The sequence below is a fragment of the Triticum aestivum genome, chromosome 1D, assembly GCF_018294505.1.
Source record: "Triticum aestivum cultivar Chinese Spring chromosome 1D, IWGSC CS RefSeq v2.1, whole genome shotgun sequence".
NCBI lineage: Eukaryota > Viridiplantae > Streptophyta > Magnoliopsida > Poales > Poaceae > Triticum > Triticum aestivum.
In genome coordinates, this window is record NC_057796.1 from 217,727,418 (window position 1) to 217,739,858 (window position 12,441).

The following is a 12,441-nucleotide window of genomic DNA, read 5'->3' on the forward strand; positions in this document are numbered from 1 at the left end:
CCAGACCTCGGGGCGGGGGGTCAGGGGGTCGGGGCGGGGGGTCGGGTGGGGGCAACGGCGCGGGTGAGGTGAGGGCTGGGAGAGAGAGAGGGGAGGGTGAGGTGAGGTGGGGCACTTAGTGGGGTGGGGCTGGGGGGGGAAACGGCCGTTAAAACGGCCAGTTTCTTTGTCGTCCGCTGGCTGACACCACAGAAGCTTTGCCGTCCGCTAGCTGACGGCAAAGAAACTGGCCGTTAGGCCGTTCTTACAGTCCGCCACACACCATTTTTGTCGTCTGCTAGCAAACGGCAAAGATTCTATGCCGTCAGCTAGCAGACGGCAAAGGGAAGGCTCACGGCAAACACCTTCTTTGTCGTCAGCTCTTTCTTTGCCATCAGCTTTATTTAAGCTGATGGCAAAGAACTTCTTTGCCATCAGCTAGCCAACGTCAAAGAGCTGGTTGACGGCAAAGATCCTGATTCCAGTAGTGATTAAATGATAGTTGAGTATGTGAACTTGCTAAACAAAGCTCTTAAATAGACTCTTTCTGAAAATATGATGGATTGTGATTGTTTCAGTGACTGAAATTATAGTTTGTTAGTTTCCAATCAAATTTATGTTTCATACTTTAGTTTGTGAACGAATTATTACTTTAGCATGAGAAGTTTTATGATGATATATTGTTGTTATGATAATGACCATGATGCTTCCATGTCCGTATTTTATTTTTGTCAACACCTCTCTCTCTCTCTCTAAACATGTGGTCATGATTATTGATTTCGGCTTTTGCTTGAGGACAAGCGACGTCAAAGCTTGGGGGAGTTGATATGTCCATTTTGCATCATGAATTCCTACTACTATTTATTGTATTTTGGACTATTATTTCACTTTATGATAATATTCTTATGCCTTTTCTCTCTTAATTTTCAAGTTTCACATGAAGAGGGAGATTGCCGACAGTTGGAATTCTGGACCAAAAAGGGGTGCAACAGAGATAGCTATTCTGTACAACTCCAAATGACCTGAAAATTTACGGAGTACTATTTTGGAATATATAAAATATATTCGAGAAAGAATTGCCAGAAGGGACCCACCAGGTAGCCACAAGCCTGGGGGCGCAGCCTACCCCCCCCCCCCCCCGGGGGCGCTCCCTTGTAACGCCCGGATAATTAGGCTACAGTAAAACTCTCCTAATAATGCCATGTCACCTCTGTTACTGTTGCTAATCAAGTGTTAGTTCAAAACATTTCAAATTCAAAAATGAATTAGTGACAAAACACCCAAAGTTTTCAAAAGTTGAAACAAAAATGTTCGGACAGTGCCAAATATGGCATAGGTAATTATGGTGTAGAAGACACAATTTTATAAAATACTTCAATACCCTAAATTAAATAAAACAGAAAAGGAAAAGAAAAAAAGAAAAAAAAAAGGAAGAAACCCCCTCCCCCTGGGCCGAAAGGCCTAGCTAGCCAACAGCGGCCAGCCAGCTACCCCCTCGTTCCCCACCGCATCCGAGCGCCGCCATGGCCTCGCCGCCGTAGAAGATGCGACCACCGTCGTCCGTTCGTCGCCCCGGCAAGTCCTGCAGCTCCGCCGTCGTCCGCTGCTTCAACCGGTGCACCCCGTTGGAGTCCGGAGCCACCGCAACGCCCACGACGCCGCCGTCTTCCTCCTATGCACCGACAAGCAACGTCGTCGCTCTTCACCAACTCCGGCGACGCCCCTGCAGCTACTAAACCCCCAAGGGCCACCGTGTGTGCCGCTCGGTGAGCCCCCGCTTCCTCCCCTCTCTCGCGCGCCCTAGCTAGCTGTCGCCGTAGCTCCTGAACGCTCCGCCGCGGATCTCGTCGCCGACGAGTCTCCGGTGACCAAATGGTCACGGACCCGTGCCGGTTGCACTCACCGTGCCCCGTAGATCCTCCCCAACCTCTCCGTTTGTTCGCTAGCTCGCCCTAACTCCAATCTTCTCGAGCTCCCGAACGCGTCGCCGCATGCGCTCGTCGCCGGCAGCCGTTCGGTGACCCCTTTGGTCCCAGGCTTGTGCCGTTGTGCTCGTGCGCGCACGTAGGCCTCGCCCCGCCCTTCTGTTTGCCCAGTAGCACGCCGCATCGCCGTTGCCGTTGCTCGCCCGAAACACCTCGCCGCCGATGAGCTCGATGCGCCCTTCTCCGGCCACCGCAGCTCGCAAGACCACCACCAACCGACGCGTCGTCGTCTTGCCGTTCTAACGCGCCCGGCCGCGCTCGATTTGGTGCCCCGTAGGCGAATCCCGACGCTCGCCGGCGTTCGGTCGCTGCGCGCGAGCTCGCCGGAGCTACTCCGGCGGCTCCGCTGAGCTGGCACACCGGGGCCCACCCCTGGGTCACTGCCTGTGGGCCTAGGGGCCCCAACTGGCCACGTTGACCGAAGTCAACTGCGCTGATGTGGCAGCTACTGCCACTGACATGCGGGCCCGCGTCATTTAAAACATTTTTGTAAATAAATAAAATGCTAATTATTTCATTAATTAAATTTAATTAACTAAATAGTCACTGACTACTGGGCCCCACCCACTAATTAACCCATTTAGTTAGTCTAAACCCCTGTTAGTGTCCCAGACAATGACATGTAGGTCCCACTGGACCCACATGTCTGGTTTGACCGGTCAACCGACCAGTTGACCTGCTGACATCACTCTGATGTCATGCCTGCATCATCATTCACTGTTCTGGATAATGTTGGATTTAAATAAATAATTAAAATCAGAAAATGATTAGATCTTTAGAAAATCATATAAAATAATCTGTAACTCGGATGAAAATACTTTCTACATGAAAGTTGCTCAGAACGACGAGACGAATCCGGATACGCAGCCCGTTCGTCTGCCACACATCCCTAACATATCGAACTCGCAACTTTCCCCCTCCGGTTCATCTGTCCGAAAACGCGAAACACCGGGGATACTTTCCCGGATGTTTCCCCCCTTCGCCGGTATCACCTCTTACCGCGTTAGGGCACACCTGACACCGCTGTTTGCTTTGTCATGCATCGTTATGCATCTGCTTGCATTGTATTCATTGTTTCTTCCCCCTCTTCTCTCCGGTAGACTACGAGACCGACGCCGCTGCTGGTGCCCCGACCGACTACGCTGTTGACGACCCCTCCTTCTTGCCAGAGCAACCAGGCAAGCCCCCCCCCCTTGATCAACAGATATCGCCTATTCTACTCTCTACTGCTTGCATTAGAGTAGTGTAGCATGTTACTGCTTTTCGTTAATCCTATTCTGCTGCATAGCCTGTCTTTGCCACTACTGTTGTTACTTTTACCTGCAATCCTACATGCTTAGTATAGGATGCTAGTTTTCCATCTGTGGCCCTAAATTCTTGTCCGTCTGCTGTGCTATACTATCGGGCCGCGATCACTTGGGAGGTGATCACGGGTATATACTTATATACTTTATGCATGATACATGTGGTGACTAAAGTCGGGTCGGCTCGTGGAGCACCCGCGAGTGATTCACGGATTGGGGGCTGAAAGGACCTTTGTCCCGACGGCCCTCTGGGTGGATCTATGTGGCGGAGCGACAGGGCAGGTTGAGACCGCCTAGGTGAGAGGTGGGCCTGGCCCTGGTCGGTGTCCGTGGATACATCAATTAAACACGCTTAACGGGATCTTGGTATTTGATCTGAGTCTGGCCATTTGGTCTATACGCACTAACCAACTACGCGGGAACAGTTATGGGCACTCGACGTCGTGGTATCAGCCGAAGCCTTCGTGGCGTCAGCGACTGAGCGGCGCGCGCCGGGTTGGACCACGTAACGCAACTTCCTTTGAAATGGAGGTTGCTAGGTCTGCTCTCCGGCCGCGTACGCAACGTGCAGGTGTGCAATGGGCGATGGGCCCAGACCCCTGCGCGCATAGGATTTAGACCGGCGTGCTGACCTCTCTGTTGTGCCTAGGTAGGGCTGCGACGTGTTGATCTTCCGCGGCCGGGTATGACCCAGAAAAGTGTGTCCAGCCAAATGGGATCGAGCGTGTTGGGTTATGTGGTGCACCCCTGCAGGGAAGTTTATCTATTCGAATAGCCGTGTCCCTCGGTAAAAGGACGACCCGGAGTTGTACCTTGACCTTATGACAACTAGAACTGGATACTTAATAAAACACACCCTTCCAAGTGCCAGATATAACCCGGTGATCGCTCTCTAACAGGGCGATGAGGAGAGGATCGCCGGGTAGGATTATGCTATACGATGCTACTTGGTGAACTTACCATCTACTCTCTCCTACATGCTGCAAGATGGAGGTGGCCAGAGCACTTGTACCCTCGAGGCCCCTGGCTTGTATTATGATGCTTGTATGACTTATTTATGTTTTAGAGTTGTGTTGTGATATCTTCCCGTGAGTCCCTTATCTTGATCGTACACATTTGCGTGCATGATTAGTGTACGATTGAATCGAGGGCGTCACAAGTTGGTATCAGAGCCGACTGCCTGTAGGAATCCCCCTTCCACACTCCTTGGCCGAAGTCAAGTCTAGACATTGCAAAACTTTTTACTAACATGGTTGTGTGTCTTACGGGCCCACGTCGCCATTGGGTGGTACTAGGATCTTTTACTCCTCGACCTTTACTCTGGAATTTGAACTATCTTCTACTCGGGTTAAACGAATTTACTAACTCTAACACTAGGATCCCGTGACCACATTCACCCCAAAGTTGGATAAGCCATAGTTATTTCTTAGAATAGTATTTTGAACAATTCCCACACTGTCATTTGACTCCTTTGAAACATCTTTGCTTTCAGTTGGAACCCACGAGGCAGGTCGTGCGCCACACGACGGCCATTGGTGCCTCGGGATTACCTGTTGTGCTAGCTGAGATGATGACCTATCTGGGTTATCGCTGGCACCATGAGTACACCGTCTACGAGGAGTACCAGGACTTTAACCAGGAGCAGTACCGTGCCATCGTCCACCTCTACTCTCGGGAGTATGACTCCACTACTATGTTGCACACCGCTCATGGTGTTGGAGTGACCATCGATATGGCTGTCCACGATGTTGCTTATGCTGCTCTGACACGTCTTCGTGGAGAGTATCGGGAGTTGGACACCTCCTCTTTCAGGCACATTGCTATCGCATCTGATGTTGGTGCGGAGGGATACTACACGGCTGCCTACTCCACTGTCACCCGAGAGCCCTTCTACCATCAGAACCTGGTTCTGCATGCTGATGGGCTGGATCGAGCTAACCGAGCTCTTCGCCACGAGTTGTACACCACCCGTAAGCACCTTTACCGTGCTCTGACGCTGTTGCACCCCTTTGTCCAATCTAGAGAGCTGCCCCGTTCTGCGATCTACCCAGCCAGGACTGTGATACCCCAGGGTGTCGGCTGGCCAGATGTGGGAGGCTACTCTCCCGCACTTGGTCCTCTTCTGCCACCTGAGCGTTAGGTTTTGCACCAGAGTATCCGCGGACCCCAGGTTGCTGACGTGGAGTTCCCGATGCGACACTACCAGCTTCAGGCTACACCTACCTCCACAATTCCTCCTGGGACTGATGTAGGCTTGCTTGTTAGTGTTAGATGCATTCGCCGTGAGCCTGCGTGCCGCCTATGGTGTTTTTAGTCTATGTACTGAACTCTGTCTACTGAACTCTATGCATGAACCCTTTTGTAAGTTATGCCGACTACTATGTAGTAGCTATCGTGCTCCTTTCATTATGCATGTGTTCATCATGAATGATTCTTGTCTTTGCAAATTTCTCAATCCTAAACAACCCCTGTTATATATTAGTAGGATGGTTAGACCAGGTGGTCGTGGTAGTGGTGGCAACGCCCCACCACCGCCTGAGTACATGGCTGGTATGATCCAACAGTTCGAACTGAACCGCCAATTCATGGAAAATATGATGGCTCAGTTTCCTCGCCCCAATATGAACCAGCAACCAACCCCAGTAACTCTGCAGGATTTCTTGCGCCTCAACCCAACTGTGTACCGCAGCTCAACTCAGCCTCTGGATGCTGATGACTGGCTCCGTCACATCACCTATGAGATGGAGTCTGCCGATGTAGCCCCTGCCAGCTATGTCACCTTTGCTTCCTTCTTCCTGAAGGGACCCGCAGCTCAATGGTGGGACAGCCATAGGCGTACTCTGCCAGCTGGAACAATCATCACCTGGCCAGACTTCCAAGCTGCTTTCCGTGCCCGCTTCATTCCTCAGGGAGTCATGGACTGGAAGAAGCGTGAGTTCCGCAACCTCACCCAAGGTAACAAAACTGTTGAAGCTTATCAACGGGAGTTTCTGGACTTGTCTCGCTATGCTGAAGAGGACATTGCAACTGATGCACATAGACAGGAGAAGTCCCATGATGGCCTTCAAGCTGACATCAAGCTCGCACTTCTAGTGCATGACTTTACTGATTTCGCCACCTTGGTGAACAAGGCCATCAATGTCGAAACTGGTCTGCAGGAATACCAGAGCTCTCACAGGCGCAACCGTGACACGGGCTCATCTTCGGGCCCGCCCTCGCAGAAGCGTAAGATATGGATCCCGAATAGCATGTACCGCCCAAATGTGCCTGCCCCAAGGTAGACCTATGCTACACCTTGTCTGCCTCCTCCACCATCTAGGCAGCCAAGACTTCCAGCTCCACCACCCGGAGCTCCTGTTCCCACTCCCAATAATGGTCTGTGCTACAAGTGTGGTCAACCAGGTCACCTTGCCAGGAACTGCTATCAGAATCAGAACCAAAATCAACTGGCCCTTCCAGCAGCTGGCCGTGGAAACAACCAGCCCCGTAGCAACAATGCCAAGTCTTATGGTCGTGTTCATGCCAACCACGTTGATCTGAACGAAGCTCAAGACCAGCCTACTACTGTGATGGGTACACTCCTCGTAAATTCAGTACCAGCATCCGTTTTATTTGATACAGGTGCATCGCATTCATTCATGTCAGAAGATTTTGCATACAAGCACGACGTTAAATGTGAGGAGATGAACACCTCGGTAGTGGTCAAAACCCCCGTGGGACAGTGTCAAACCTCCATGGTTGGCATCGACGTCCCCGTGGAAATCGAAGGGCCGGAATTCTATGCCTCTCCCATTATACTGAAGTCATCTAACATCGACCCCATTTTGGGGATGGATTGGTTGAAAGCGCATACTGCTTCTATAGTTTGCGCCACTAAGACCGTCCATCTACTACACCCTTCAGATGAAATAGTTACTTACCAAGCTCATATGGTGCAAAATGCCGAGGCAAGGCTCTATGCATTGAATGCATTGAACGTTCCACCACTCGAGGGCATTGAAAACATTCCCGTCGTGCGTGAATTCCTCGACGTCTTTCCTGAAGAACTTCCAGGGATTCCCCCTACTAGAGTTGTCGAATTCATCATCGACTTGAAACCAGGCACCACTCCTATAGCCAAGCGACCCTACAAGATGCCGCCGCATGAACTCCTTGAGCTTAAGGAGGAAATCGACAAATCTCTTCGCAAAGGATTCATTCTCCCAAGTTGCTCTCCTTGGGGAGCACCTTCTCTCTTTGTCAAGAAGAAGGATGGGACAAACCGATTGGTCCAAGACTACCATCCTATAAACCAAGCTACCATTCAGAATAAGTATCCTCTTCCTCGGATCAATGATCTGTATGATCAACTGGCTGGTTCATCAGTGTTCTCTAAACTCGACTTGAGGTTGGGTTACCACCAGATCCGTGTTCGTGAAGAGGATATCCCAAAGACCGCCTTCGTGACTTGATATGGTTCATACGAGTACAACGTCATGTCTTTCGGCTTAACCAATGCTCCAGCCACCTTCTCTCGTCTGATGAACTATATATTCATGGATTACCTCGACAAGTTCGTCGTGGTTTATCTGGATGATATCCTGGTATTTTCCAAGAATGAAGAAGAACATGCTGAACATCTTCGTCTTGTTCTGGAAAAGCTTAGAGAGCATCAACTATATGCCAAGTTCTCCAAATGTGAATTCTGGCTACCCGAAGTAACCTATCTTGGGCATGTCATCTCTAAGGATGGTATTGCCGTCAACCCTGAACAAGTCCAGGCTATCCTTGATTGGACTCCTCCCAAGAACGTTAAGCAAGTCAGAAGTTTTCTCGGTCTCGCCAGCTATTGCCGTCGATTCGTCGAGAACTTCTCCAAGATCGCCAGGCCTCTAACTAACCTGTTGCATAAGGGCGTCAAGTTCCAATGGACAGACAAATGTCAGGAAAGTTTCCAGGCACTCAAAGACAAGTTGACTTCTGCTCCAGTGCTTGCTCCACCTGATACTAAGGACTTCGTCATTTACTGCGACGCTTCCCGTCAAGGATTAGGCTGTGTCCTAATGCAAGACCGCAAAGTGATTGCTTATGCCTCTCGGCAATTGCGCCCTCACGAAGAGAACTACCCAGTTCACGACCTCGAACTTGCTGCTGTCATTCATGCGCTGAAGCAGTGGCGACATTACCTTCTCGGTAATCGTTGTGAGATCTTCACTGACCACCAAAGTTTGAAGTATCTGTTTACTCAGCCAGACCTGAACCTCCGTCAGCAGAGATGGATGGAGATTGTTGCAGACTTTGACTTGGGTATTTCCTATACGCCAGGCAAGGCTAATGTAATGGCTGATGCCTTGAGCCACAAGTCTTACTGCAACCACCTCCAGGTTCACAAAGTTTAGCCCTCGCTTGTTGAAGAATTCAGAAAGCTGAACCTCCATATTGTTCCTCCGGGTGCACTCGCTCCCCCTCCTAAGGAGTTTCGCAAGATGAACCTCCGGGTTGTTTCCCAGGGTTCCCTCAATACCCTGGCTGTCGAACCAGATCTCTTGGACTCCATCAAGAGAATACAGGGATATGACTCTAAAGCCCACAAGATTAAGCGCTACCTCGCAGAAGGAAAGCCCTCATTCTTCACTATTGCTGATGATGGCACCTTGTACTTCAAGGGCCGCCTAGTGGTGCCATGTGCAGAGAAAAACCTGGATATGACACAGGAGGTTATGAAAGAAGCTCATGATACGCCTTTGTCTATTCATCCCGGTAGTGCAAAGATGTACCAAGATATTCGTCAAAGATTCTGGTGGTCTAATATGAAGCAAGACATTGCTCGTTATGTTGCCGAGTGTGACGTTTGCCGTCGTATCAAAGCAGAACATCAAAGGCCTGCTGGAACTCTGCAACCTATCTCTATTCCTGAATGGAAATGGGACCATGTCGAGATGGACTTCGTCACTGGATTTCCCAAATCGCAGAAAGGTAATGATGCAATTCTTGTCGTCATTGACCGGCTTTCTAAGGTTGCACATTTTCCGGCAGTGAAAGAAACGATCACTGCTAGTCAGCTGGCAACGCTCTATATGTCCAGGATTGTTTCACTCCACGGTATTCCATTGGTTATCAGCTCAGACCGTGGCAGCTTATTCACTTCAAGATTCTGGGCAAGTTTCCAAGAAGCTATGGGAACTCATCTGTCATTCAGTACTGCGTTTCATCCTCTGTCGCAAGGGCAAGTTGAACGTGTCAACCAAGTTCTCGAAGACATGCTTCGAGCTTGTGTTATTTCGTTCGGCAAGAAATGGGAGCGATCTCTCCCGTATGCTGAGTTCTCTTATAATAATAGCTATCAAGCTAGTCTGAAGATGGCCCCCTTCGAAGTGTTATATGGACGAAAGTGTTGAACCCCTCTGAACTGGTCAGAAACTGGGGAACGTCCACTCTTCGGTCCGGATATTATCCAACATACCGAAGAACAAGTCCGCATTATTCGTGAGAATCTCAAGACTGCTCAGTCACATCAGAAGAGTCAGTATGACCGTAAACATAAAGATATGGTCTATCAACCTGGCGAAAAGGCTTATCTTCGAGTTACACCAATGAAAGGTGCTCACCGCTTCGGGATCAAGGGCAAGCTAGCTCCTCGCTATATTGGCCCATTCACTATTCTGGAAAGGTGTGGAAAAGTGGCATATCAACTGGAGCTTCCGCCGAACCTTTCTCAGGTTCACGATGTGTTCCACGTGTCACAGCTCCGCCGATGCTTCAAGGACCCAATCCGAGCAGTGGATCATGAAGTGCTCGAATTGCAACAGGACCTCTCTTATAAAGAGCATCCGGTCTGCATTCTCGACCAAGCTGAACGCCGCACACGTCAGAAGGCGATCAAGTTCCTCAAAGTCCAGTGGTCGCACCATTCTGAAGATGAAGCCACTTGGGAACGTGAGGATCGCCTACGTGATGAATACCCCGCGCTGTTTCCTTCCACCTCCTAAATCTCGGGACGAGATTTCTTGTAGTGGAGGAGATTTGTAACGCCCAGATAATTAGGCTACAGTAAAACTCTCCTAATAATGCCATGTCACCTCTGTTACTGTTGCTAATCAAGTGTTAGTTCAAAACATTTCAAATTCAAAAATGAATTAGTGACAAAACACCCAAAGTTTTCAAAAGTTGAAACAAAAATGTTCGGACAGTGCCAAATATGGCATAGGTAATTATGGTGTAGAAGACACAATTTTATAAAATACTTAAATGCCCTAAATTAAATAAAACAGAAAAGGAAAAGAAAAAAAAAGAAAAAAAAGGAAGAAACCCCCTCCCCCTGGGCCGAAAGGCCTAGCTAGCCAACAGCAGACAGCCAGCCCAACCGGCCCAGTTCCCCGCACCGCGTCCTCTTCCTGTTCCTCGGTTGCGTGCCGCTACAGAGCGCGGTCGCCACCGGACCCCCTCGCCGGCGTCGAGGAGGGGATAAGATCGCCAGCGCCCCCGCCTCCTCAGGCCCCTCTCCCACTCGCCCCGCTCTCCGCCTCTCCCTCTCCCCTCAGATCCACCTCGCTCCCCCCTCGTTCCCCACCGCATCCGAGCGCCGCCATGGCCTCGCCGCCGTAGAAGACGCGACCACCGTCGTCCGTTCGTCGCCCCGGCAAGTCCTGCAGCTCTGCCGTCGTCCGCTGCTTCGACCGGTGCACCCCGTTGGAGTCCGGAGCCACCGCAACGCCCACAACGCCGCCGTCTTCCTCCTCTGGTCTGACAAGCTACGCCGCCGCTCTTCACCAACTCCGGCGAAGCCCCTGCAGCTACTAAACCCCCAAGGGCCACCGTGTGTGCCGCTCGGTGAGCCCCCGCTTCCTCCCCTCTCTTGCGCGCCCTAGCTAGCTGTCGCCGTAGCTCCCGAACGCTCCGCCGCGGATCTCGTCGCCGACGAGTCTCCGGTGACCAAATGGTCACGGGCCCGTCCCGGTTGCACTCACCGCGCCCCGTAGATCCTCCCCAACCTCTCCGTTTGTTCGCTAGCTCGCCCTAGCTCCAATCTTCTCGAGCTCCCAAACGCGTCGCCGCACGCGCTCGTCGCCGGCAGCCGTCCGGTGACCCCTTTGGTCCCAGGCTTGTGCCGTTGTGCTCGCGCGCGCACGTAGGCCTCGCCCCGCCCTTCTGTTTGCCCAGTAGTGCGCCGCATCGCCGTTGTCGTTGCTCGCCCGAAACACCTCGCCGCCGATGAGCTCGATGCCCTTCTCCGGCCACCGCAGCTCGCAAGACCACCACCAACCGACGCGTCGTCGTCTTGCCGTTCCAATGCGCCCGGCCGCGCTCGATTTGGTGCCCCGTAGGCGAATCCCGACGCTCGCCGGTGTTCGGTCGCCGCGCGCGAGCTCGTCGGAGCTACTCTGGCGGCTCCGCTGAGCTGGCACGCCGGGGCCCACCCCTGGGTCACTGCATGTGGGCCTAGGGGCCCCAACTGGCCACATAGACCGAAGTCAACTGCGCTGATGTGGCAGCTACTGCCACTGACATGCGGGCCCGCGTCATTTAAAACATTTTTGTAAATAAATAAAATGCTAATTATTTCATTAATTAAATTTAATTAACTAAATAGTCACTGACTACTGGGCCCCACCCACTAATTAACCCATTTAGTTAGTCTAAACCCCCTGTTAGTGTCCCAAACAATGACATGTAGGTCCCACTGGACCCACCTGTCTGGTTTGACTGGTCAACCGACCAGTTGACCTGCTGACATCACTCTGATGTCATGCCTGCGTCATCATTCACTGTTCTGGATAATGTTGGATTTAAATAAATAATTAAAATCAGAAAATGATTAGATCTTTAGAAAATCATATAAAATAATCCATAACTCGGATGAAAATACTTTCTACATGAAAGTTGCTCAGAACGACGAGACGAATCCGGATACGCAGCCCATTCGTCCGCCACACATCCCTAACATATCGAACTCGCAACTTTCCCCCTCCGGTTCATCTGTCCGAAAACGTGAAACACCGGGGATACTTCCCCGGATGTTTCCCCCCTTCGCTGGTATCACCTCTTACCGCGTTAGGGCACACATGACACCGCTGTTTGCTTTGTCATGCATCGTTATGCATCTGTTTGCATTGTATTCATTGTTTCTTCCCCCTCTTCTCTCTGGTAGACTACGAAACCGACGCCGCTGCTGGTGCCCCGAACGACTACGCTGT